Source organism: Cygnus olor, chromosome 6 (assembly GCF_009769625.2).
Source record: "Cygnus olor isolate bCygOlo1 chromosome 6, bCygOlo1.pri.v2, whole genome shotgun sequence".
In the NCBI taxonomy this organism is placed as follows: domain Eukaryota; kingdom Metazoa; phylum Chordata; class Aves; order Anseriformes; family Anatidae; genus Cygnus; species Cygnus olor.
Window position 1 is genome coordinate 10,478,540 of NC_049174.1, and position 27,499 is coordinate 10,506,038.

Here is a 27,499-nt window from a genome sequence, read left to right on the forward strand (position 1 = left end):
CATCCAGTACATGTGGAGGAGGCAACATCTTTCCCCTCAGGAAAGGGCAGGGGAACAGACCCAAAAGCCCAGTAAATTGCCCGTGGAGGAGGAACTGGGAGTCCAGGTTTGCTGCCATGAAGACGAGAGCTCCTGAGCCACTTCCAGCTGCTGCAACAGCAAGGAAAGGCAGCTCCCCGGGGACTGTGTGCCAAGGTTGAGGGATTTGGCTACGTGGGGAGATGTAGGCTGAGTTTTATCCAAACACCCAGCATTATCTGGCATGTGGCATGGTCTGGCATCTTGTCTTCTGGAAATGGGACTGCTTCCTGCGTAGGTCACTGGGATATGAGACGGCTGGAATATGAGATCAGGGCTCCAAATCTGTTGCTCTGAGACGTCCTTTCTGATGTGCCCCTTAGCAAGACACTAGTCCCCACACAAAGATCCTGCTGGTATCCCCTCTTTGCCCTGCCACATCCCTGTCCCTGTGGTGCAGGACAGCCCCAGCACACTGCAAGGTGACCTTGAAGGCTGCATCTCGGACATTGGTGCTGAGCAGCAGGCACCAGGCTCCCAGCCCCTTGCAGGGCCATGGCAGTGCCATCTCTTGCAATTTTATTGTGAAGCTCACCATGTTACTACCTAGAGTCCAGCTCATGCAGTCCTGGACAGGGGTAGCAGGCTTTTTTCCAGTCTACTTGTGTCCTATGGTCCTTTTGCCCTAGGATCCTGTTGCCCTAGGCTACTTCTTGCCATCTTCTGGGGCACAGGGATGTGCAGCCATGCCTGCCGCATCCTCTGGAAGCACTGTGATCCTCAGAAAGGGACACGCTTGCTGAGCAACTTTAAAAATGAAAGTCTGCTCTAGGAGGTTTTTTTTTTTGTTTTGTTTTATGTTTTTTGTCAAAAGAGAGAAATGTCCCAGCTTGTGCAGCAGGGACAAATGGAAGTGGATTGACCTCCCTCATTAGCACCACTTAAACTCGAGGAAAGAGGCTCTGAGAAGCAGCAGCCTGGTGATTTGTTCTCCTTTAAAAAATGTCCCTGTCATCACGCTCCACCACTCAAACCAGTGACACCACTGGCACCGAGCCTGGTCCTGGAGGACAAATGATGAGAAATGCCCAAATTTTCCTGCTGACAGCCGATCGAGTCAATGGCCTTTGGGACCAAGGGCACGGGGCATGGAGTGGGTTGCAGGAGCACTTTGGGATCGCACAGGGTTTAAGGATGTCTAGTGGAGTAACCAACAGTGGGGAAAGGGAAGGACCTTGGGGATTTGGGGAGGAACAAGTGTGGGAGCAAGGGGCTCTGCACCATCACCTGTAAACCTTCAACTCTGATTTTTGGTAGAGGTCACCCGAGACACCAAAACCGGTGAGCTTTTTCCTCCTGAACTTTCTCAGCCCTCTGGAGCCAGCTGTGACTCAGCTGCTGCAGCCAGGAAATGACAGGGAATGGCAGGAATGCCTGTAGGGAAATACCCCCCGAAATATATTTCTCTTTAAAAAATGCTTTTGCTGTGACCTGCTCGCCTGCATGAATGTCTGTCGGCCAAGGTCTGTCACCCAGCCAAGTCCCAGACTGTGCTCTGCTGTTTTAAAAGCATGGAAAAGTATCACCTTGTCATCAGCTCTGGCAGGGCTTTGGGGAGATGCGGAGGTTTCCGAAAAGTCCATTTTCACTTGTGTCTCTGTAAGGGCTTGGGGCTGTTCAAAGAGGTGCCCAGAGCTCTTCCCTGTAGAAAGAATTATGTGCTTTCATCCTGGACCCTCCCGGCCTCTCTTGGCCTGTGTCCGAGCCGTAGTCAGGCCATCTACCCAGACGATCTCTCGTTGTAGCTGGTGCCTTTGAAATATGTGGGTATGAGAACATATTTTGAGGAGGGCACATGCCCAGCCAGCCGTTTCGGAGGCTGCATTCCTGGCTGTGCCCTTGCACACTGCTGGCACCAATTCACAGCGCCCTGCCATCAGCAAGGAAAGCAGAACATAAAATGAGGCTGCCTCTGGGGAAGGAGAGGTGATGATACAGGATTCTGGGGGGGTAGCAGACAGTGTTCAAATAGGTCATAAAAAAAAATGTGGTAAGGCATCAGTCTGCTGTGATTGTTTTGTATATACAGAGAAGTTGAAATTGCAAAGCAGGTCCTGGGGTAGAGAAATTGTACTTGGGTTTTTGATTTTAGACATATATTACTCTGTGATGGTAACAGAAGTCAGCTAGGAGGATATATGGTATCTTTCTTGCCTTATTGTCAGAAAAGATTATTTAAATCACAGGCTCACTGTTTCACCTTGTAATTTGAGTCGGCGGTTTAAATCTGTCAATTTTACTCTCACTTAGCATTCACCTCTTGGTGTGTGTGCATTTTTTCCCCCAAATATATAAGGGAATCTAGTTCCCATGCTACAATTTTGCAATTCTTATTGCTAGTGAGGAGGAGAGGCCTCAGCTATACCAGTGCAATTACAGCAGCGTGTGGTTGATCGTATATTCACGCTAACCTTTACTTATTGATATATTCAGCACTTAGATATTGGGCTGCAGCCACATCTCAGAGCCAGGAGTTTGGGGTCCGTGAGTCTACAGCTCCCATATGGCTTAAGGGGGCTCAGCAGAACATCCATGCCCAGCTCTCATTGCCAAATTCAGGTCATCTACTGACAGCTCATTTATGTATGAGCTACTTCTGACTTGTTTCTTGCTGTATTTGTAAGGAAGCTGAAATCTAGCTCCAATTTGTTGTACTGGACCATTCAAAGCTGGGTTTTCCAGGTGAGTGCTGTTTTCCATCTTTCTCTCTCGGATCACTACTTTAACCCTCTGGGAAGCTCCTGGCACGTTTGGCGGATGGAGAGCTGTGGGTCTCCGAAGTCCGTAATTCATCCGAGCTTTGGGAAAGCTGGTGAGGAGAGTCTCTGGAACAGTCTTCCAGCAGAGCAGATGTAGGAAAAGCATGGTGCAATTAAATGAACCATGTTCCTCTTGGGTACCACACTCAGAGCAAGAGGATTGTATGTATCCAAACTTTTCCCAGATAGGCGAGTGCAGCCTACTTACAGCCATCAGATTTCTCCCATGAGGGTGAGACGTGACACCTCCATTTGCTGCTGTCTATGTTAATTTGAAATCTTCCAAGCCTGAGTTCGCTTTAATAATTAAAGGGGGAAAAAAACCTATCACTGGAGTGAGTTCCCTGTCAATATAAATTACATCAGAAATGAAGATGCACAATTGGGTGAGTTCGTATGAATTTAGTTTTCAAAAGCTTATTTTTCTGTCACTCTTTCTCCATGTTTTATAGGGCAGAAATCTGAAATCTGGTGGATATCCTCAGCTCACATCTTGATGAGCCTGCTGCCCGTGGTTTCCGATCACAGCACTGGTTATGCCATGAGATGAGCTGCTGAATACTCCCATGGGAATCACAGAGATACCCGTGAGGAAGCTCCTCAGCCAGCCCTGCTGGGCCTCCCATGGCTTTTGCCAAAGCCAGCTGATGCTCACATCTGCTGGGCATCATCTATCATATTATGGACTGGGAAGACATTTTCTTACCTGTGTGCATTGTGAGGGTTTAAGGCTTTTCTATCTCAGTATTGGCAACTTTACTACCACCAGCAAATAAAGGGCCTCTGCTGTTTCTGGGGTTTTCTGTTTGTTTGCAATAAGCTCTTAGAAACCCTCCCACTGGCTGTCATCTTTCCTTCCGGGGTTTTTCCCTGCCTCAGAGCTCCTGTGGAGTGATGAGGACCCACTTGAAGGCACCCAGATTAAGGCTGCTTGAGGCAAGCTTTATCCCAGCACAGTTTAGTATCTGAACACTTGATGGTGCAATCCCATAATGTTCTCTTCACCGTCTTTATTTATTTATTTATCTATTTTCCAGGAGCGGGATTATATAAGCCTGATGCTAACTACACCTGCTGCTGGATAATAAAATAAATTGTTATATAAAGAGGGGGGAACAGCGATTTAGCTGCCTTTTTTTTCTTTTCTTTTTCCTTTTTTTTTTCCTGTTCATAATTGAAGCAACATGCAGAATTTTGCAGAGATAAGAGACATCCACCACACAACAAGCACATCCCAGCAGCTCTCTTTGTTTCCTGGAAACACAGGAGATGCATTAAAACCTGAGCACAATGTTCAGTGGGGAAAATACGACGTGTGTCCCCCCTCAGCTCACCAGCTGCCTCTCAGGGTGCCTGCACCCTATGTGCCTTATGTCCCCACCGTGCACACCAGCTTGGAGCTCTGGCACATCACTCTCCATCCCCGTGGGCTCATCTTGGACGCAAGTAGCATGGAGAAGACTCGCTGGGTAGGGTCAGCCCCAAAGCTGGTCCAGGCCAGGAGAACATCCCCCTGCAGTGTGACAGAGCCTGTTAAAGGATTTTGATTTGGGGGATCGCTTGTCTGGATGCACAGTTGGGAATAGCGGTCCCTCACTCCCTGTTCACCTCTCCCACTGGCTGTGATGTCCATGCCCTCGTGGTGTCTCTCCCTTCCCCGAGGTAAGCCCTATCTCCTCACCTTCCCCTCCTGGGGAAGCCAGATGGGTTGGATCCTCCCTGCTCCTGTTCTCGTTACGTGTGGGCTGCAAGGGAGAGATGCCATCAGCCAGCATGGGCAGCGGTGGAGGAGCTGCATGTGGCAATGAAAGCCTCGTGCAGGGCAGACACTGCACAGGGACAGCCAGGCTGGGCATGTCCCCAGGACTGGACATTGAGCCCTGTGTTTTGCCCCCAGGTGGACTGCAGGAGTCAGCAATAGGGCATCAGGGCTGGAGGTCTCTGCAAAAACCTGAGCTTGAGAATGGCTTTTGGCTAACCCCACCTGCTAGGGAAATATTTCTCTTACTTTTCACCTGAAATCAGAGCTGCTTTATTTACTGTGTGGTGACTAGCTCCTAGGCAGCCAAGCTGTAATGCATACTAATGAACAAAACAAATGTTTTCCCCTCAAAGTATCATGTGTTTTCCCAGACTTCCCTGCATCTCAGCCAGCGAGATAACATCAAAGTGGTACAATTTAATGAACCTGCTCCATTACAGGGGACAGCATGATTTATTGGCTGCTACGCAGAGGAAACACTGCTGTTGAGACTTTTCAGTGTACTCCTCTGTCTTTACTAGGTTAAAACTTACTGCAACCCATTTGACTTGTGAAAAGAATGTGAGAATGATAAAACAGGTATTCATCCCAAGCAGGGAGGTTTATGGAAAAACAGACAAACAAACAAACAACAATTAAAAAAAAAAGACGGAGCAAAGGAGAGCTTGGGATGGATGTGGCTGCAGGTCAGCTCCTGTTTGGCAATGGTAGATGACAGCATCGCCACATCTTTTCCGAGACAGGGGCACGTTGCCGAATCAGCCCGATTTCAGGAAGAAACTGTGACAGCTCGCATTGTAAGAGTCACAATGAGAGCAAAGTCCGGCACGACGCAGCCTATCTCCTACAGAGCAGAGTGGAGAGGGAGGCTTTAATCATGCAGCAGTTTCCATGCCAACCTCCTCTCCCAAATGCCAAAGCACGAGGGCTCTCTGCTCCCCTCCTGCTCGGTCTCCTTTGCCTCTGGAACAATTATGGTGGCATAAGAGTCCAACCGCATCTCAGCATGGCTTGCACAGCCCTGCAATGGCACAGGAGACACTGCCCTCCCCCAGCAGAGCTCCTCGTTTTTGGCACCGGCGTGGGAGCCAAGTCAGCAAAGACCGGGGGAGCTCCCAGAGATGCTGTGGTTTTGCAGAGCAGGGACTGCCTGATAAAGCCACATTGCAACACCCTGACAGAGAAGAGGTAGAAGGAAGAACAGGCCAAGACCTTATCTCTGCCTCTCCCTGAAGTTGTTCCCAGGTTTATTTTCTCTTAGTGAGAAAATTTTTGTTCACTCTTTTTCTACCAGGTTCCAGAGGAGCTGGTGCTTGTGTTTCTTCATCCAAGCCCTGTCCTCATGGCCACAATCAAGGCCAAAGGGATTCTCATTTGCTTCTGATTTTTGCTTCACGGGGAGGAGCGTGACTTTGTGCCTGGGGAATACTTTTATAAACATGTTCTCCTTTCCTCTGGCATGGGAAAAGCAGGCAGCAGGGCTCACTGGGCAGCAGGCAGCCCTCAACAACTGCTTGCTTCATCCAAAGAAATCACGAGTCCTAAGATGACATTTTAGATGAGGAGGAAGACATCAAGATGTTGTCCAACTAAAGGCATTGTTCTGTTTTCTCTGAGGCCATGTGAATGGCAAAACATTAATATTTGCTTTTCCATTTCCCTTTGGGCCCCATTGTTTGTGAGCTCAGTCCGGAGACAACTTTGCAGCTCACCTCTGTTTACTCTGGGTGTTGGCATTGCTGGCCATGTGCTGAGCCTTTCCCTTCCTTATATTGGCTCAGTGGGAAGGAAAGGCTGGCTAATTTTTCCCAACATGAGAAGGCTTATTGTCCCTCTTGACTGGCGTTCAAGAACAGCTGGGTTTTTTATTATTTTTTATTTTTTTATTGTGGAGCTGTGTATTTTCTTTTTTACGGCTCAGCATTACTTAAAAGTCAGGCCTGGCCCTAGCACGTCTGCCAAATCAAATGGTTGGCTTGCTGTGAAATTCAGCCTTAAGACTTTAAGTGGGAAGTGGTCCAACAATAGAGCAGGTCAAAAATCCCACTTGGCTCAGATTCCTCTTTCTCAGTTCAAGATTTCTGACAGTAAAAACGCCATTTTTAGTGGTGACTGTGTGAACTTTTAGTGCACGGCCTCTTCAGAGAGCACTGCAGATTCTGCTCACATTGAATTGAGCTAATCTCGACTTGAAACAGATTTTTGTAAAAGAAGACTTGTAGGAGCCTTTTTTGATGCATTAAGGATGCCAGCAAGAGGTTTTTATTCATCTTTTTTTCATTTAAACTCTGCCAACCCTGGTCCTTGCAGATGGTGCTTGAAGAGTTGATGGGAGCTTCATGAGCAAGACATACAGTGCTGTCTCTTAACTTGTGGATAGGTAGGTTTTGCCTCTTAAATCACAGCAAGCTGGTGGCTTTTGCAGGTTTATTAGGCATGGCTTTCACTCTGTCTGACTCCAATTTTACTCCCAGTGTTGCTAATTCGTAAGAACAACTGCAGGGCAAGAAGTGCGCAAATGAAGACCTGTGTCTTGCTGAGCATCCCTATGCATCACCGCTGCCCCATGCCTCAAAAAGCAAAGATTTCCCTCCGCTGGAGGCATGAGAAGAAGGAGGTGGATTAATTAGCAGTGCCAACTGTCAGATTTGGGGTGGAATCCGAGCTCTGACAGCAGATGGGCCTCCGGGCTGGCTTTCTGGTGGGGCGCTGAGATGGCCTGGCAGGCCCACCTCTCCCTCAAGGCCACGCCTCACGGCCTGCCAGGCAGCTCCAGGCTGGACAAACTCCGTGTCAGCAAGAGGGCTGGCCTCTGCAGAAACACCAGGCCTGCCTGAGGGAGGCATGGATCTCAGGGCCTTGCAGCTGGGAGCCTGCTCACGCCTGGGAAGGACGTGAGGCCATGCAGACAGGGCTGCAGCTTGCAGTGGTTGTGAGCAGGCCCAGCACATGCAATGTTTCCATATTGTGCTCAGTTTTGGGCCCCTCAAAGGACATTGAGTTGCTTGATTGTGTTCAGAGAAGAGCAAGGACCCTGGTGAAAGGATTAGAAACCAATGTATGTGAGGAGTCATTCCTTTCCTTTTCTCTCAGGAAAGGTGCATGCATTTCTCACTAACCAGAAGGGGGAAAAAAAACCAAGCCCTCCTCCTTCCCTTCAGGCCATGGCAAATGCCACTCTTTTTGAAGCAACTAAATGCCACTTTGCTTCTTCAGGTCAGCTTTATTGCCATATGCCACTCCCTGACTGCACAGTTTTCATGCCTCCTTGGGCCAGTGATGGCTTTGCTAAGCAGAGGCCCTGTTTTGTTTTGTTTTTTCCATCAGTGACACCCCAACCCCACCACAGTGGTGGCAGAGAAGATTTAGGCAGGGTCTTATCCTGCAAGCTGTATTTGGGAAGAAGAGTGGCAAGGAAGAGAGGAGTGGGGAGCAAGCACAAAGTTGTGATGCTGTTCATCCCAGTAACATAAAGGGCTCCATCCTGCACGCAGATGGCCTTGGAGAGTGAGTTTGAAAGCCTGGACCAAAAGGCAGGTGGCATCCGTGGCATCTTGATCTACTGCTTCTGCGGTACAAAAACTGTGAATTGTGAAATGTGAAACATTGAAAGAAAGGTGGGAATTCAGCAGAACATGCTAACATGTAAGCAGGGAGAGTCTGCCTGTTTTTTTCTCACCCCCAAATTCACAGTCTAACCCAAAGCAGACACACATACTGGGCACTATGTCCATGGTAAGGTTTTTGAGATACAATCTTATTACTGAGGGTAAGACAGGACCCAGCCCTTTCACACTGCTTTCGTTAATTAAGAGTATCTTTAAGCCTCCTCGAATAAGGTGCCTACAAATCTGGTGAAGGTGCCAGGGAACTGATTTCTTTTTGACGTGACCTTACTGGGAACTGGTGTCACCAGCAACCCAGGGCAGATGTCCCCTCACTGCAGAGTCAGAATAAGCAGCTTAAAACACTTGGTGAAGCCAGGCGGGTGAGGGTGTTTTGTGTGCATGATGGGGATGCAAATATCCTGTCCTCACCTCTGCTGGCCTCCCAGAGTAGAAAGGCAGGTGACTGGCAGGCTGGTGAGTAAACAAGCCGAGCTGGAACGAGAGTTTGCTGAAGTGAAGGAGAATCAAAGGCAGCTACCCTGAAGGCAGTGGAGGTCTCACAGCCCTGACTGGCTACAGGCATCGTGATGCTTGTTATTTTTTCATTACAAGCTATCCCCTTGAGCTAAGTGAATAGCTGGGAATCACAGCTTTTGTCAAAGGAGACTTCTGATTCTCACATAGGAGGAAGAAAATGTAGAAACCTGAGACTTGGAAAAGAAAGCAAACAAAACTCTAATACTTTGGCTTTGTAATAATGTAATTATAGTTAAAATGCTTGCCTAATTTTGCAGTAGTCTGCGAGTGCTGAAAGCTCAGAGTTTGCAATAGCAGTACTGACATACTGTATGCAGAAGCTGGCCTTTTGACTCCATGAGGATATTGAAGATGTTCTGGTAAACATTTACATTTTTTAATCTCCATTGCTAATCAGAGCTGAGATTATTTAACTTGCAAGAGTTTATTAAAATAAACTCTGCACTGATTGCTTCTTTCTGCATTCGCTGTTTTCGCCCCTACTGTCCAGATGTTAGGGAATCTGGGCTTTTATCAAGGTTGCATGTGCTGAAGTACCGCAGTTGCTGCTATCCAACGTAGTAGTTTGAAAGGACTTGGCCCCTGGGGGGAGATACTATTCCAAAATGAGCTGTCACCCTAATCTTTCTTGATTGTGCAATTAGTTAACAATGGGAATCTTGACAGAAATTAGTCTGTGTTGTGTTGTTTTCTCTTCTTTTTCTTTGAAGCAATCCCGACTCTTGTTGGTATTAGCTTACTGAATTTATGTCAGATAGTCCAGCTGGATCCCAACTTGCATCTGTTCTTCCAGCTTTGGTCCTGGAGGGATCCCAAAGCATGTGATGATGGTTTGGCAGCTCCTGGGAGAAACGGTGCTCCCTGCAGAGAGGCTGCCTAGCCTGGCATCTCTGACTATCAGGTAAAGCAGCTTGGTGCCTATGGCATCTCCCCATTAATGCTGGAAGGATGGGAAAGCTGGTGAAATAGGACAGGGGGGAGAGCATCCTGTGTGTGTGGAAAGCACGCGGGATGAGAAATGTCCCTCCTGGGAAATCTGGAGAACTGCAAGGACTTAATAGGGTCCCGTGGCGGTGGATCCCTGAGCTGGTAAGAAGCAACACTGACAGGCCTGTGCTCTTTCCCAGTTCTTGCAAACCCTCGTGGCAGTGATGCAGCCAGCCTGTGATGCTCTTACCAGGACTTGGTAATTCAGCTCTATAGCAGGAGACTGGCTATGTCTTGTGAGAGATGATCTACCAGAGGGAAAGGGTCCAGGGATTCTGTTCCTTGTTTTGCAGAGTGAAAATTAAAGACGGTCTGGGTCTGTGCACCAGCAGACCCTCTAAGAATGGTGTGTGTGTTTAATGGAGTGGGATGACCAACAAGGATATGAAGGGTCAGGGAACAGACTGTGTTTTAAAAGCAAACAGATCTGTGAAAATGCCTCCTGAAGGTTTGGGTATCTGAGTGGAGCCAGGGACTTTTGCAACAACAGTCCCTGCTGCCAGGGCTCATTTCACCCCTTGCACAGGCAGATCTGTGAGAGGGCAAAGCAAAGGCTGCATGCCCTGAACTGGGCAAACTAAGGGCAAATAATTGCAGAGGCTGGCAGTGAGGAGAGAATAAACGAGCTATTTGAAAATCAAAGTGGGGCTCAGCACTGCAGCTCCACTGGTGCTCTCTGTGTCCCAGGGTAAGGGAGCCATGGGCTCAGTCGTGCTTTGGGGTATCTCTGGTTTTTTGCTTTTTAAAGCAAAAAAAAGGCTTTTTAAAAAGCCTTTGCAAGGCTTTTTAACATCAGCCTTGCAAAGTTTGTAGCTTGTCTAGGCATATTCATTCAGCACAGCTGCGTTTAGTCTCCAAGTAGAGGTGAGAAGCCCTCAATTCTTCCTTATGGAAAGGAAAGCATCACACTTCGCTGTTTAACATGACTTTTCACTAATGATGTTGCCATAAGAAGTAAGGATAATGCCACTGAATGGGCTTGTCTCTAGTTACTGCTACTGAACCCTCTAAATTCCTGAGCAAACAAGCTGGAGAGGGAAAACATCACCAGAATTACCCTCAATTAGGAAAACCTAGGAGAAAAGAAAAAAATGTTTTGTTCTCTGATGCAGAAAAAATTGCTGTTGTTGTCTGTCCCCACCAACATCAGGCTGTCTTGTAGCAAATGCTTGCCCGTATCCTCAGGCCGGTTTTGACCTTGATATGAACCACACTGGGGCTTGGTTTGTCACCAGATAGGGTGAGAAATGGGTACAGCGGAGGAGGTAGGAGAAGATGTTCAGCTAAGTGCAGTGGGAATGAAGGCGGTGTGAAAAACAGAGAGAAAACCACACCGCTGTGGGGAGAGCTAGCTGTCTGCAACAGGCTGAAATGGTGTCAATGAGGTTCGTGGGCTCTGCTGTATTAATGGTGTCAATAAGCAGTAAGGAATGATAAATGGGTCATATCTCACTAATTAGGGCAAACTGGGAATGCCTGAGGGTGATGCTGCCCCACGTTTCCCTGCAGTGCCTGGGGACAGCTTGGGCAGCACCCTTCAGTAGCAGCAGCAGGAGCTGAAGGAGGCCATACATGAACTTGCATTCATCCAAAGGGTTTTTTCTTTGCAGCAGTGACTGGTTGAAAAATACCTGCCTCCTTTAACATCTGTGACAGTCAAAGGCAGAGCTCACCAGTTCATTTGCAGCAAAGCAGCTTGGGAACCACTTTGCAGTTAGGAATTGAGTTCTGGGGAAAGTTCCACCACCAGTTCCACCACCGGATTCCTTTCTGGACCGGAGAACCCTTTCTCAAACTCAGGATAAACCTCCTGCCTGCATGAAATGGCTGTTAGCCTGCCCTGCACAGTGGTAAAACAGCAGAACAGCAGTGTGAGATGAAAACATAGGGAACCTCCCCTCATGTGGAAATGTGTAAGTGATTTAAAGGAAGCTGACAGTTCCCAGAGAAAAATCGAAGAGGAAAAGCAGAAATAAAGCTGATGAATTCTTCCATGGTCCGAAGGCAATGGAGAGGAACTTCCAGATGTAATTAAATGCATTGTTAACTTTGTTATTGATAAGACTGTCTGCCAGTGGCGAGGAGATGAGGCTGTAGCAATGACTTGGGGCCTTATGCATCTGGAGTGCGTCCACAGAGTTAAATCAGCTTGTCTGGCATCTGAGTGGCTCTCGGCACACCTAGACTTACATCGGGCAACACAGGGCAGTCACCGGCAAGAAAAAGAGGTGGTCAAAGGCTCTGGAGAACAGGTTCGGGATGCTGGCACAGCAGTGTATCACAACAGGGACCCCAAACACACGTAAAAGACATGTATATTCATCTCTACATGCACAGACAGACACACGGAGCACATCTTAAAACTTCTCCCCATGTGGACTTCAGGTGAATGTTGGCCTAGGCCTGCTTGTCAGCAGTGCTGTGGACATAGTGTTGGTCTCTGAGGGGACGCAGCCTTTGTAGAAAGGGAGTGCCCCTTTCCCTTGTGGTTTCTGGTAGGTTTGTACCTAGGCATCACTGTCTGCTGTGCTGGGGCACCAACTCCATGCCTCACTGATCCTAATGTGCACAGCACAGCACCATGAGCACACTTCTTGTTCCACAGGGTGCGTTTCTGCCCTCAATCCCAGGCCAACACTGAGTAGCATGGGTGTTATATGCAAATGGAAAGAGGATTTGGGGGCTGGTTCTCTTGTGTGGGGCTCATTTAAACAGGCAAGTCATGTATTACATTTAGTGAAAGTTGTGCCTTTTAATCTTCTGATCTCTGTCCCTGCTTTGAGCAGCTTTGCCATCTGTTCGGATGAAATGTGACATGACAAGACATTTCAGCAGAGTCCCATGTTTCTCCAATGCTCCTCTCCTCCACCTAGATCTACTGAGCAGCTCAGGGAAAGAAGTTGTGTGGCACATGTGACCTGAGTTACTTACCAATTGCAGAATTATTTGGAGTTTACCCTCTTAGGAAACTCCGTGTGAAATATTTATTTATTTTTTGTTATGATTTCACTGAAGAATCTAGTGGTGAGGTGGTTTTATCTCTCAGTGTTGGTCACCTAGCGCCTTGTTTTGCTGTCAGCTTGAAGTGTAACTCCTCTGTTTTAATTTGTGTGTTTCCTGTGTGGTTCTGCTTGTTTGGAAGTATTACTGAATTGAGAGGAAGAAAGCTGAAGGTGTCATTTCCACAGGTAAGCTGTAGCTGTGCTGGTCATAGATTAGAAAATGAACAAATCCTTAACTTCAGGATGAGCTGCTCTGAACAAGACTAACTGCAAAAAGTTTCCTGAACTTGGCTCACGATAACAGTGTGGCTCTTACCTTGCTTTTGTCACCGGCAGATCTCAAAGCACTTTGCAAAGGAAATCAGTATATTTCCATTGATAAATGCAGGAGAGAGTGTCCACTCAAAAAATCAATGAAGATGTGGGACTTGTTCCCATACCTGCTATGTCCCCAGCCTTGTGCTCCTGCTAAGTAACAGTGTGGTTACAGGACTTATCTTTCTCCCTTTCAGCTTTTCCCCTCCCTTGGGTTTGAGTGTGTGGTTAATATTTGTGCGTGCTCAGCTGCTTGAGTCCCCAAAGGCAGGACACCTGCATTTTGTCACTGGAAATCTCTGTGGAAATATGCCCATCAGCAACACAGGCAAAGGTACCGTCTGGCTGAAATCTAACTGATCTATGGCCTCTCTTGTCTCAGAAATGAATCTTTTGGGGCTCAATAGCTTACACTGACATGCTATTAGTTTCAGGCTCGCCTTAGCAAGAAGGAGCTGACAATAGCTGTGCAAGACCAGGTGATGTTTGAAATAGGATCTGTGCTGTCATTGTAACTGAATCTTTGCTATTTGGGAAGCCTTGGCCGGCTGCTGAGCCTGTGCTGAATGGATCTTGCAATACAAATATTTGCCTGTGGATAGATGCCTTATTATTAATTTAAAGCCTGACATAAATCATGAGCTCAGAAATGCAGACTTAAGCTTCCTGGACAAAAATAGATGTGGCCTCTTGCATGGGGAGCCGTTCCGATTATGCTTCCATAATTGGATCATGCTGAAATGGATACCTTAAATTTAGTTACAAAAGGCTAACCAGAAAAAAATGCCAACAATTTATCACAGCCATGGTGCTATATTTAAAGCTGTCAGCGTTTCCAGGATATAAAGCGATTATAAATCCTAGTGGTTTGTAGCTGGCCGTAGGAATCTGCCTTCATGCTGACATTTAACATTCGAGTTCTCCATGCCGGAACCCCCTGATTCAGGAATGTAATTAAGCCTTCACCTCATTTTAATTTAAGGAATAACCCTACTGCCAATACAGGCTTAAATGTAGGCATATATTTGAATGTGCTGTTGAATCAAGGTCCAAATACTTAATTAATTTCTCTCGGTAATGAAAACCTGGATCTTGGTTTGAAGTTAGAGGTACCAAAATTCTGCTCTCCAGTTTCATTTAACCGAAATGAAGCAATGCCCAGTCCCGTTTTGAGTCTGAGCTTGTGGCAGCTCATTAGCTAACGGATGAGAAGCACAGCAGTCAAAAACTTGCGTTAAATGCAGTCCTGTATGAACCTTGCTTAAGAATGGCTTGCACAGAATCCTCAAGAAAAAGGAAAAGACACAATAGTCTGCAGTATAATGTGTCTTTAATCACCTGAGGCTGCCGGATCAAGCTGCTGGCATCGTCAGCCCACTGCTATGCCTCCAAAACAGGCAAAAGCAACTTAGAAGTAGACAGGCATGGAATGACCATCCCAAAAGGTTTCTTCCAGGTCTTCCCTAGCTCATGCCCTGTAGCAAGAGAGTTCATCTTATCTTAAAAACTCATTAGAGCTTCATCTTGCAGCCTCTAGTAACGCGATCTCTTCTCACCAGTGTGGCTAAGGACTTTTCCATGGATAAACGCAACAGAATACCTGTTATTTACAGCACAAGCTTAGAGATGGTCAGGAATTGGAATATTTCATTCAAATATGCCTGGCCTTGAACCTGGTGTCTGATAAGATTTCAAAAGAGATCCAGCCTTCTTTTCCACAAATGTCCCCTTTTCTTGGGGTACACCAAACACAGGTGCCTACATCAGAGCACCTCTAAGCTGCTGGAACCAAGAGCTAATGCCAACTCTCCAACCCTACTTACCAAAGACTGTAATGGAAAATTTGTGCCTCCTAAGAGGGTCCATTATTTGTTATCAAGTAATATTTTTACCTTCTCTTGCTGTGACCTTGGGTGAATGAGATGTTTTAACTGCTCAAGAGCTGTACGATGAAAGACGTTTGCTTGAATTATGATGCAGATAATCCTGAAGGAGCCTGGTATTTGGAAAATTGGTCAAGAAATAAGGCAATAAGCAATGATTCTGCCTATGGCTCTGCTTTCAATTGTGTTTTCATTTCCTACCTTCATTCTTTTTCCCTTAAGTGACATCAAGCTTGTGGAATGTACTTCTTTATTAGCAGGGTAAAGAACAATAAGCAAAAAAATGCAATAAAAAAAGAAATTGGTTCCAAACCTCCCTTGCCAACTATGTGAATCTTTCAGAAAACTAATACATACCCCAGCTCTGCAAATCACTGAAGAATGTGAGTTGTCTTAGTGGAGTAAACAGCACTCAGCAAGCCTGCAGAGATATTATGCTGGGGATGTGGGGCCTCAAGTCCTACATCTGCACAGACGTTCTGGGGCTTCTAAGGTGTCCCACATGAGGCATGGCCCATGCTTCGAGGGCCACCTTTCTGTCAGCCCCTGCCACAGCATTTGCACTGTGACCATGGGCTGGGTCAGCATCTACTTTGTGGGTTTGAACTCGGAGCTGATGGAAATGGGCTTTCAGGGCTGCCTGGTGCTCAGAGGGAGCCTCCTGGGCTCCAGGTTGTGCCCAGGGCCTCTCGTCCCGGTTCTGGGCACCACTGACAAGAACATGAAAATAACATCTCTGAAAACAGCACCTCGGTGCTATTGCATTGCATGAGGGCATGCAGAAGACTGCATTGTCAATAGGGGCCCCAGTCCAGCTGCAGATGAGATTTGTGTACTTCAAACTGGATGGAAAGTCTGCCTTGATGTTAGGGTCTAGCTGTACCTGCTCCAGGACCTTGGGACACGTTGTGTCTCCCAGAAATTCTGCACTCTAGTCCTCACATTCCTCCTCCAGCAGTGCTGCAGACAGACAATTTGTTTTATTCCAGCAACTGCAGTTGCATATGGAGCTTGAGTGAGGTGTGTGGAGGGTAAATAACAAAAAGCCAGGGAGAGAGAAAAGGCAATCATCCTAAATGACTTCCATCTGTCTCCTCCTGTCGCCCACTGCAGAGATCAGATTTATGAAACCTCCGCACTAGCAGAGGCTCACTACAAAGCCAGGTGCCAGCTCTGCCACCAGCAAGCCCCTGGGGACATCACGGAGCGAGTGCCACTGCCCCCCTCCCGGTCCTCTTGCCACCGATGCTTTGGGTGCGTGCCCAGGATACTCTCAGTTGCTTACAGGGATTCACTGTCATCGCCAGGCTTTCCCTGCAATAAAACATACACCTCCCATGAGAGGTTTTTCGGGAAAGGTTGTGTGCCTGCATTCACTCCAAAGCAAAAATTCTCCTGCAGTGATGGCTGAGCAGCTGGAAAGAGAGCATTCAAATGTTGCCCGAGCTTGGCTCTGCTCCTACTAAAGCTGGAGAGGATATCACCTTCGCCATCTGATCTCCCAAGTCAGCTGGCATCTGCTGGCATCTTGGTGGAGTTTTGGGAGGAGGCTTTGTCTTCAGCTGAAAATGGGGGCCCCCTGGAACACTCCAGGAGCAGGGGTGAAGGTGCCATGTCTGTGCTGTGATGCTTTTCTCTGCATCTGTTTTCTACAGCAGGCAGGCATCGGGGAGCCCTGCAGAGCTGAATTCGTCCCCTGCAGAAGCTGGTAGGTGATAGTTCACACAAGTCCTCATTCAGAAGCTCTATTTTAAATGGAAAAATGGGCTCTCAGCTAAACCAAGCTGCAATTGAAAGTGTCTGTGAGGTTTTTGTTTGTCTAGCAAGCAGTACAAGTATTAATGGAGGGGAAAGGGAGCCAAACCAAAAAATTGCAAGTGCCCTTAAGTAAAAAATGTTCTCATTCTTCAGCCCAAACCTAAAACACATCAGCAGGAAAAATGAATGATAGCATTTAATGGGAGCTGTAGCCTTATTTTTCTACTTTGCTTACAGGCCAAACGCCCCAGCAGACCACATATCCCGTGCCATGTCTCGACTGGGGCATTCAACTTGTGAGCTGTAAGGCTGTCTGCTACCAGTGTGTGCTGAACAAGTATATGCGATACTCTCACCCAAGAAAGATGCTCGGTCTCTGGAGGAGTACAGGAGCATGGCAATTTGCAGTTGATGGATACACCACAGTGAAATTTTCATTGACATCTCTCTTACAAAAACCAAAAGACACAGACTCTCGTTCCCCTACAGTCCTGACTTGCTGGCTTCTTTTGAAATCTCAGGTTGCCAGCACGATGTATGGAGGCTGCCAGCACCAAATGGAGGAAGGGATTGCTTTTGATGTTTCAGTCAAATTCATGTCCTAATAATTGTTTCTTGGGTGGAGTAAAGAAGACTTAGTCAAGCAGACATCCCAACTGAGGGGTTATTAGCTGCAAGGAACATTTTCTTCTCTCTGCTAAAGCATCAAGTATTTCCCTCATGGCAAACATGAATAGTCATTACACAAAGACACCAAGACACTCATAGTTTTGAACCAGAGCACAGGCTGTTACTTCTTATGGGAATCAGCTTAATGGCTACAATATTCAGCCATGCCACTTCTGGCTGACTTCTGGGACCAGCCTGACTTCCACACCAAGTGGTTGATACCCTCTGAAGAGCTCATGAAGCCTTCTTCTAGAAGGACCTTTGCACCACAAAAACAGCTTTCAGGATTCTGTTTCAAAGCGAGCTTGCCTGACACTGCTTTGGCTATGTCCACATGGCTCTGTGGCCTCCTGCCCGCAGAAACTTCAGAGCCAAGCTTTGAAGTTGTCCACCCTCCTCCCTTGTCTCTGCTCTCACTTTGACCTTCCTTACACAAAAATAGCTCTTTTTAGTCACAGAAAATATCAAAGGTGTCGGACAATGGCTGGGTCCTTGTTCTCATTGAAGTTGGTGGGAACTTTGCCATGGTCCTGGAGGGGAACGTGATTAGACCAACAGGACCTTATGACAGACCACAGCCCAAGAGGCATTAGGATCACTGACCATAAGCAGTGGAGGCTCAGGGGATTAGCAATAGGATGGGTTGGGGGGGCCTTCCTCTTGGGGACAATGGGCAAATCCAACCTCCACTTGGTGGTCTGTGGGACAGGAGCTGTAAGCTAGGTCCTAGAACACAGAGGCTGCAGCAGAATACAGGATCTCCAAAACAAGCGTCAAGGAGCTGGTCAGAGACAAAGCAACAAGGCTGTCCCAACCTATAGGCTCTACACAACCCAACCCACACATCCTACACCATCATATCCACAGGCCCTGCACCCTACCAACCTACACACCCTTCTCCATCCAGCCCACAGGTCCTACACCCATCACAGGAGTCACTCAGCGTTGCCAGCTTAGGGTCTTTTTTTTTGGAAACTCCTATCACATTTTGGGAATGCTTTACATCCTAACAATGAGACAAATACTGTCTAAAATGCATGTCTAAAATGGTGACTTTTTTGGGGGGTGGGATTTTGGAAAGGGGGATTTTCTGGGTTAAAAGAGGTTAGCTCTTCTCACAGACCTGACCTTACCCATGGCCTTGGGTTAGCATAGCCACAAAAGTTTTGCCATTAGAAAAATAATAATAATCTTTTGAGCCAGCGGTGGAAATACCGCTCCTAATCTAACTGCCAATTTCTCTGCTGGAGCTCAGGCTCCATCAGAAGAAACCTGCTCTGGTGTTTCAGTTCACAGCCTTCTCTACATGTAGAACAGAGCAACATTAGAGACGATGAGACAAAAATAAATGGAGGAAGCTAGACACGGGAACGTAATCAAAGGCATCAAGCCTTTTAAGATAACGTCTGTCCTAATATTTACAGAATCCTTCCAAAGCCAAGAGACTTCTTCTGGACTTCAGAGGCTCAGCACTGTTTTGTTCTTGTTTATGGCTCTGGTGCCAAAGTAAATCGAGGGGCTGATAAACACTGCGCACCCTGCCATGCTCTGTCAATGGACGTCTTCCTTGGAATTAGGTGACTAAACAACATAAAAGTATTTTCATTCTGCTTTATGCTCTCATCTGTCTCCTAAGCAATTATTTTCAGATTTATACTGGAACATGAACTCAGTAGGACTTATTTTGCTTTCCTGCTTTTCCATCCCGCTGATAAGCTTCCACGCCAGCCCATGTGCGGAGTTTCTCACCAGCACTATTCTCATGTGCTCGGCTTGCAGCCATCCCTCATGTGGAAATCTGCTCATTCGAATTCAGCCGACCCAGGAATGGCTCCACTCAGAAATGCAGAGCTATTTAAGGGGAGCTTTCACAGTAGCCATTTGATGTTCACCCTTGTTGGGTGTCTGGACCCTAATTAGAGAAGGGAATTATGGAGCAGGAAGTTGGCAGGACTCAAAAATGTGGGTTCACTCCAAGGCTATAATCTTCTGGGTTGCTGCTGCATCTGCACGGTGTCCCCAGTGCTCCTGTCCCCCCTGATTTACTAGAATACAATAGAAGCCTTCTATTTGTCTGTTAATTAGAGCTAATTGCTCACTAGGAAGGAGCTCAGGCCTATCTAGCTGGTGGAAAAGAGTCAGAGATAGCTGAAAGCTCCTGGGTGAAGGCTGGTAGCCCCAAGGCAGGTCCCTGGAAGGGCTGCCCTCCTCCTCCAGCACCTGGGCCAGGCCCAACCCGGCTCACCTAGCTCCATGTTCCATTCCCAGGCTGTCCTTTGGCCTGTCCTGCCCCTTGTCAGCACCCCAGTGGCCAAAACTGCAGTTTTCTCCCTGGTGCTAATTCTGCAGGGCAGAATAGCCACCTGGCACTGGGGCAGAGGCCCTGCAGCCACCACAGCACGGACTTTTCCTGCCCACGGCCCAAGGGGATGCCAGCCCTTGCCAGCCCTTGCCCTGCCCTGCTAGCATGGGTAACATGTCTCTTAAATACCTCCAGGGATAGGGACTCCACTTGCTTGGCCTCCCTCTCTGTGAAGAGATTCTTCCTGACACCCAATCTAAGCCTCCCCTGCCGCAACTTGAGGCGGTTCCCTCCTCCTGCTTCAGGCCTGCACACCGCCAAGGCAAAGAAGTTGATGAGAAATTCCCCCAGATTGCTTTTCCGTACAAAAATTTCAGGCCAACGTCACCTTGAGGCTTCACAAGTAACAAGGAGGGAACGAGAGGCTGGAGAGAGGCAGAGGGAGCTCAGTTAGGTGGTGGGAAGGGAAGACAGAGGTGTGTCCAGCAGATGAATTTCACAAAGTGTTTGCAAAGAGGAGTGGAGCTGGGCTGTGACTCCCTCTGGAAGAGAAGGGGAAAGCCCCCAGCAGAACCAACAGTCTGAAAGCAAGAGCTGGCTGTGCCCTGGCTCGGGATAGGCACATGGGGTCGGGGGGTTGGCGCTTGTGGGTTTGTTGTTGTAGGGTGGAATGCGAGCAATTTCTTGGCACTTATTTTCCACAGGATATTAGCATTATAAAGGGAGTTGCTGAGAAACAATACTTAAGATACGGCTGCTGTTGGCTCCTTTCTCCATGGTTTTTGAATCTGCTCTGTCCTTTTCCAGTTAGTACAGTCTGAGGAACATTTGATTACTCCACTCCTTTTAGATACAAAGCACCCAAAAACCTCTGAGGAAGAGGAGGCCAGAGCAGACAGGATAACATCTCCATTCAGCACAGCAAAACCTCTTCTTCCTCGTGCCCTTCCTCCCAGCCCCTGCCAGGCCCAGGCTGCAGGAGGCAAGTCCTGGCACAGCGTGCTCTGCAGGACGTGTGCGACCTGAAGCCTGCAGGGAAGGGTCCCCTGGCAAGGACAAAACAGCAGATTGATGCCTTAGATCCTTTCCTGACATGTATGAAGAGGTCCCAAAAGGGTCTTTGTGTTTGTTCTGGCTCTAACTAGCTTTAGGTATTTAAGGTCTCAGCAGCCTAATGAGCCTGTGGTATCCAGGGAATGCAGGGATGGACAGAGAATCAATGGAGGGATGGTAAATGAGTGGGAACAATTTGAACGTGCCCCTCCTCTCACTCGTCTTCTCAAAGCTGTGGGGCTTTGCTGTTTGGGAGCTCCTGGGGCTTTGCTGTTTGGGAGGTTTTTGTCTTTCCTACAGCAAGGAGAGTTTGGCTTCCCCATCCCACTTCACCCCTCACCCCCCGCTTCAGGCTCCGTGCAGGATGGGGATGCTCAGGCTGGGGGGTCAGCAGGTTCCTGTGCTGGTGCTGGTGGTGACAGCGTTTGCTGCTTGCATTTCCTCCTCTGAATCCCTTTTCCCAACTGTGACAAGAGGGAAGGGGGAGGAAAGAAAGACAACCCACAGCACCGGGTGCTGCAATGCAGGACTGCCAGAGGCAAAACTGCCTTGGATATTTTGTACTGTGATACCAGGCTTAGCCAGCATCACCTTGTGATGCCTTGGAGGTACTGGAGAAAACAAGAAAACAGAAACAAAACTGTTCCTAGTGGTACCCATCTGGTTGCTCCAGAGGGTGCTTTTCTTTGGTCTGCATGCACCAGGAGCTGGCACACACCATCCCCTGCTGCAGTCCTACATCTTTCCTTTCTGAGGTTGTGTTTCTATTTTCTACCATTTTAGGGGCTGGTACAGAGCAACTTGAGGGAAGGCTAGGAAAGTCAGTGGGGCCGTATCATTTATCAACAAAGTTGGAAAAATGGCTGTTCATGATCTTCCCCTGCCACCTTGGAAGCATCATATGCAATCCAGATTAGATTAAATTGAATGAAAAAACATCCAGATTGCACAGTTGTACAGTGGCCAAGAATTAATGAGTTTTCTTGATCCCGAGTCCCCACTGTAATTTCTTCTGCATTCCTCTGGCCACCCACATATATTCAACAATGTACGTGCACAATTGCAGGGACCACGAGGAGAAAAGTAAATGTTTATAAACTGAAAATTGTCCTTCAGCTAATCAGAAAGGCATTTTGTCCCCATGGGGAAGGACAGTACCATAGCAGAGAGGGAGATGGCAAACCCCCTCCCTCCTCTGTGATTCCTCCCTGCCACTGATGGAGGAAGAAGTCCCAGAGGAAGACATTTAATGAAATGATGCTCCTGCAGCAACTGACTTTAAAAACAAATGGACATTTGCACTAAACCTCCAGAGTAACAGACTCTCAATGGGGAGCACGAGACTGTTTGCTTGCACTTGCCCTTGGTCCTAGTGGACCTAACTTCCAGAGGATCCACAGACTGTTTGTGAGCAGGCAGGGAAACAAATGCAGACAAATCTGTCCCCTTGCCAAAGACACACATAACTCTGCAGAGATGAGTGGCCAGGGCAATCCTGCGAAGCAAAGATGCTGCAGGCACCTTTATCATGATCCTTTTGGCTGTGAATGCCCACAAGTGTACATGCAACATCTAAAAACCATGATAGCCACTCCAAGGATGGAGTTGTCCTCTGTATGCCCTGTGGTTTGGACGTGTTGCATGAAAGGAACTGTGTTTGGGGGTGAAACATCTTGGGATACCAAAGTGCTGCTGCTTATTTCAGGCTCCCTGTGGTCTCTGGGAACAGCAAGGAAAGGAACACAGCACTTGGCTGAGTTGTAGGAGCATGAGACTGGAGTCTCTGCTCCAACACAGATGTCTTGCTCACTTCTGTACACTGCAAATCCCTGTCTGTGGGATGACATTATGCTGTGCTGGAGGAAAGGGGCTTATTCTGGAGCAGGAATAAACAGCCACGTGGTTTAGTCCAGGCTGGAGTAAATGGATCCCTGCACTGGTAAATACAATGCACAGGGGGGGAAGGAAGGTGTGAATGGGATTTGCACTTCTAAGAGGCTTAGAGCAGCTTTGGAAAAGCCTGTCTGGTGTGTGAGCACTGCCTCCTTCATAGCAGGGCATGGCAGCTGCCCCACCAAGGAGGGCACTGTGCTCTCCTGCAGGCACACACCCTGTGTGGTGGGACCTCGTCTTTGCTTGGCTCCTGCTGTTGGGATGGGCTTGGGGGGCTGAAAGGACAGGGGGGGACCTCGCACCTTTCTGAAGTGCAGCCACATAGAAGTCCACTTGCAGTTGGACTTGATGATCTTTGTTAGGCCCCTTCCAGCTGAACTATCCTATCCTATTTCCTATCCTATCCTATCCTATCCTATCCTATCCTATCCTATCCTATTTCATCCCATCCCATCCCATCCCATCCCATCCCATGCTATCCTATTTCCTATTCTATTCTATTCTATTCTATTCTATTCTATTCTATTCTATTCTATTCTATTCTATTCTATTCTATTCATTATTTATTCCAAAAAGCTTCCTTTTCAATAGAGGGGATTAGGCACATAGGCTTTGTGCACAGAAGTCCTTGGACATCACTCACTTCCACTGGCAAATGCCAGCTGTTGAAGTTGCTCCAATTTAGAGCTGCCTCATGACATCTCTCCCCATATTTTGTGAAATAAGTAGAGTTTTGTGGGCCCACTGCCTTCTGAGAGACGGAGAGAGCATGGGTGATGCACTGGAGCTCTGCAGCAGCCGCAGAAGCAAGACAAGACGAGGGCAATCCCAGTAACAGCATGCAGACACCTCGAAGGAGACACAGCACGACCTGTGCTTCTCAAAGTGGCCAAAAGCACAGCAAATCAGATTGTCCAGGCCATACATTCAAAACGTAATCATGGAAAACACCCAGCCCTTAAGAAGGAATGCTTTGGGTGAAATTCTGCAGAGTTTGATGCACTCAGACAGCAAATGAGATAACACATCTGACCAGCAAAGAGCCAGCAGTTTTGTGGATAGTGGATAGTGACGTGAACACTAATGTCAAATTAGTTCGAAAGTCCAGTGAAGCATGCTGCTAATCAGCAAAGGTGATTGCATCTATGCCTTAAAATAAGTGATTGCCACTGAATGACCCAAATTTGCTGCTGAGCAGTGGCTGGCGCAGCAGACGCTGCAGCAGGAGGAAGGCTGCTTGCTACTGAGGGGACACAGAGAGTCTGACAGCTCTGACAGCTGTCTCTTGAGACCGTTTCACAAAACCTTGGGATTAATGAAAATGCCACTCAAGCAAGATGTGGTGATTAGGGATGTGAAATATGGAGCTGAATTCCTTTTTTCATGACTGAGCAAAGGCAAACAGTTTGCAAGCAGGTGGCTCACACCTGGTAAGGTCACCTGAAAGCGGACCGTGACATTTGTCAGGTTTGGAAGGGACATCCCATCCTCTCCTGTCCAAGGAGGGTCATAGCTCCTTTTCGGGGCTGGCAAATCCCCCAGGAGTTGCTGGACTCACCGGCTGAGCTCCTAGAGGGTAGCTGGTGACCCTGAGGAGCAAAAGCCAGCTGCTGAAAGGAGTCGAGCTGGCAGCTGGGAGGGAGCAAACTTCTCAGCTTCAAAACCCAGTCGGTCTCTGACTGTTGTGGTCTTATCACACAATTACCACAAGTTTTCTTGCTCCATCCTCTGAAATGCCTGGAGGTGGAACGAGGAGCTGAGCGGTCTTGCAGAAAATCAGGGATTCTGTCCTGTCTGGCTGGAAGGTCACGATCTGACAGAGAATGCCTTTGGCCAAAATATGTGCAGCTCCCAACATGTCTGGGCTGCGACCTCGGACTGCTGGGCTTTTCAGCAGTGTAAATAGAAGCAGATGAAAGTGCTTGGATTGGCCCCAAAACCTAATCTCTACTGTTGGGTTTGCTGGGAGAGAGGGAGGGAGTAACAGGCTTTAAAGTGCATATATTTATATATACACACACAGGGTTTTTAGTACATTATGTACATCAATATATATGATTTAGATATTAAATTTATTTTTATATATGTTTTAACGATCATATTCTAAAAGCTCATGAGCCCTTACTGTACTAATTACAGAATGGCTCAGGTCTAAACTTCCCTTTCCTATTACCCATTTTCCTCTTGTTGATTTTGAGTAAGACAGGCTTGACTTTTCACACAGTCTGAAACAAATAAATAGCACAATAGCGAAGTGAAACATGCCATTTATCTGCATGCAAACCGGCAAGCTTCTGACTTTAGGAATGATTTACAGGAAATTTTAATGTAGTCAGCATGAGTGCGTTATGGACAGCAAAACTGGGAATGAAATTTGGCCTTGAAAATGAGAAAAAAGGTACAGTATTTTTGTAACAATTTTCCTATCAGATTTATGCTTTTCTGAAGTTTTATGGTGTTAGCACGTAATTTGTGATATACTTTCAAAATGGTGTTTTCCTTCCAAATGAAGACTGAATTGCAGAAACATTTGCCGTAACCTGTCTCATGACAGCTGCTACAGCAGCCACAGCATTTTTTCCAACACCGCTGCACGAAGTTACCCACCTAGGGTGGGAGATGTGGGCATGGAGGATACAGGCTTTTCACATCACTGGTGCAGTCCTACCTAAAGCTGTCCATGTGCTGAAAAGCTGAGATGCACAAAAAGAGCCATCTGCCTCTGCTCAGGCAGGCGAGCCACCTGCAGGGAAACCAAACGTTTTAGCGTACATTTTTAATTCTTTAAGTACCTCCTGCTAAATAATGAACACACTTCACAGACGTGATGCCTCCTTTCCTGCTCAGCTGTGGCTTTCATGAGGCGTGAAGACAGAGCCATCAAGGAGAACCAAGCAGTTTGTCCTATAAATGTTTATTTACCATCTACTTTCCCCTCTGAAAGAGCCAGACCAAAGAGAAGAGCTGCAGGCACCCCTCTGCCAAGGCTGGTCCTTGCGTGTTGCTGAGCCCTGGGAAGGTGTGAATCTCTGCAATGGTGCTAACAGCCCCAGCAGGAGGCTTTCTTTGATTAATGTTCCCTATTTCTATACTATTCTATTCTATTCTGTTCTATTCTGTTTTGTTCTGTTCTGTTCCGTTCCGTTCCGTTCCGTTCCATTCCATTCCATGCCAAAGCAAGTTATTCTGTTTCCAGGCTTTTCATTACTGGTTTGTATTCGGCCAGCCACCCAGCCAGCGCCAAATCCGGCCCTACAGCAGCTCTGCTGACCCCAGGGGTGAGTTTGTCCCAAGACGTTTCTATCACAAAGCTATCAAACCTAATTTCCTCTGATCTGACTGCCTCAGAATCCCAGCGGAGGCAATTCATCTGCTGCTAGATGTGAGATATAGCAGCAAATAAATGTCAGAGACGGGGCAGCCTTGCTGGAGATGAGAAATCTCATCCTGTGATGAGAGGTTGTGAACCTCTCTTATCTTATCTGCTCGGTTCCATAAGGAGAAGCCTGATGCAGGCAGCTCACACTGAGCCCCTTGGGGGGCACCCCATGGGCAGGGGCTGGGATGGGGAGGTGGCAGGGGGAGCCTCAGCCCTGCCCCAGTGGGTGGTAGGGCTTGTGTCTCTTCCAGGATCAAGGATGTGTCCCCAGGGCCGACTGGGGGTTTCTCATGCCCAACATGGGGTGTTAAGGATGAGGTGGGCAGGAAACACACCAGCATTACAGTAATCAGGGATTTAACAGCAGATACTTTATCTACCACCAGTAGATAAAGGTGGGTCATCTTCACTCCACCACCTCCAGCCCATCCCACGTGTCTGGAAACTGGGTGATTTCAGTGTGGGGAGGTGGAGGAGTCCCTGTCCCTGAGGTGTTTAAGGGAGATGTGGATGTGGCACCGAGGGACATGGTTTAGTGGTAGGACTTGGCAGTGTTAGGTGATGGTTGGACTTGGTGATCTTAAGGGTATTTCCCAACCTAAAGGATTCTGTTATTCTATTCAATTCTTTTTTAGTATTTATTTATTTATTTATTTACTTATTTTATTTATTTATTTATTTATTTATTTTCTATTTGCCTGTGGTAGCTACACGTCTGCTACACGTCTGCCGAGTGAGCTAACCCGTGGAGATGAACAATTCGACCAAACTCATGTAGGAAACTGGTGCCTGACCCCAGTCCTGGCACCGCCCCGGTTCGCTGGCAGCTGGCGGTGCAGCAGCCAGGAGGAAATGCTGGGGCTTAAGTGATTTAACTTGGAGAGCACAGCAGCAAGAATGAAATCCACTTACACGGGCTAATTGATAATGAATGACTCCTTAATTAGAAATTATAGAAATGCCCCCAAACTTAAGAGGAGAAATGGGACCAAGGTGTTGATGAGCTGAGGGGTATTTTTGTGACTCCGGATTTTCCTTCAAAGATGCTCTTGCCAATTAACTTTTCATGACATAAATTTGTTTGCCTTAATACATCCAGTTAGAAGCATTTTCAGATACATTATTTAAGGCCTGAAAATAAATAGTGGATGCTCAGCCTGCGCTCTGTAAAGCTCAGAGCGGCTTGCCTTCTCGCTCAATTATTGATGGCGCTTTCCGCTGCATTTGAGACACTCCTGCCTGCACAGGGGAAAATCCTGGCTTGTTTTCTTGCTTGCTCTATTCCTCAAAGTCTCAAAAAATCTCATTCGGCAATGGATTTGAGGCTTTTATCACCGCTCTGTATTTCACCCTTACCACAGCAGAGAATTTATTTCAGCTGCTGAAGCCCCATCCGTGAGCTGCCAGCCCCAGGAATTTCTCACCACAGGCACTAACGATGGGATGATGCAGTGAGATTTCACTTAGTGTATCTTTTTATTTAAAAAAGGAAATGCCAGCAATGACACAACACG

At 47.4% G+C, this 27,499-nt stretch overlaps 1 long non-coding RNA gene across 1 annotated transcript; it reads left to right on the forward strand.

Moving 5' to 3' along the window:
- Positions 1-24,801: 24,801 nt before the first annotated feature.
- Positions 24,802-27,054, forward strand: LOC121072489. The gene is made up of 3 exons (XR_005821263.1): positions 24,802-25,004; positions 25,803-25,884; positions 26,693-27,054. It is a non-coding gene; the product is annotated as an uncharacterized LOC121072489 (long non-coding RNA).
- Positions 27,055-27,499: the final 445 nt, after the last annotated feature.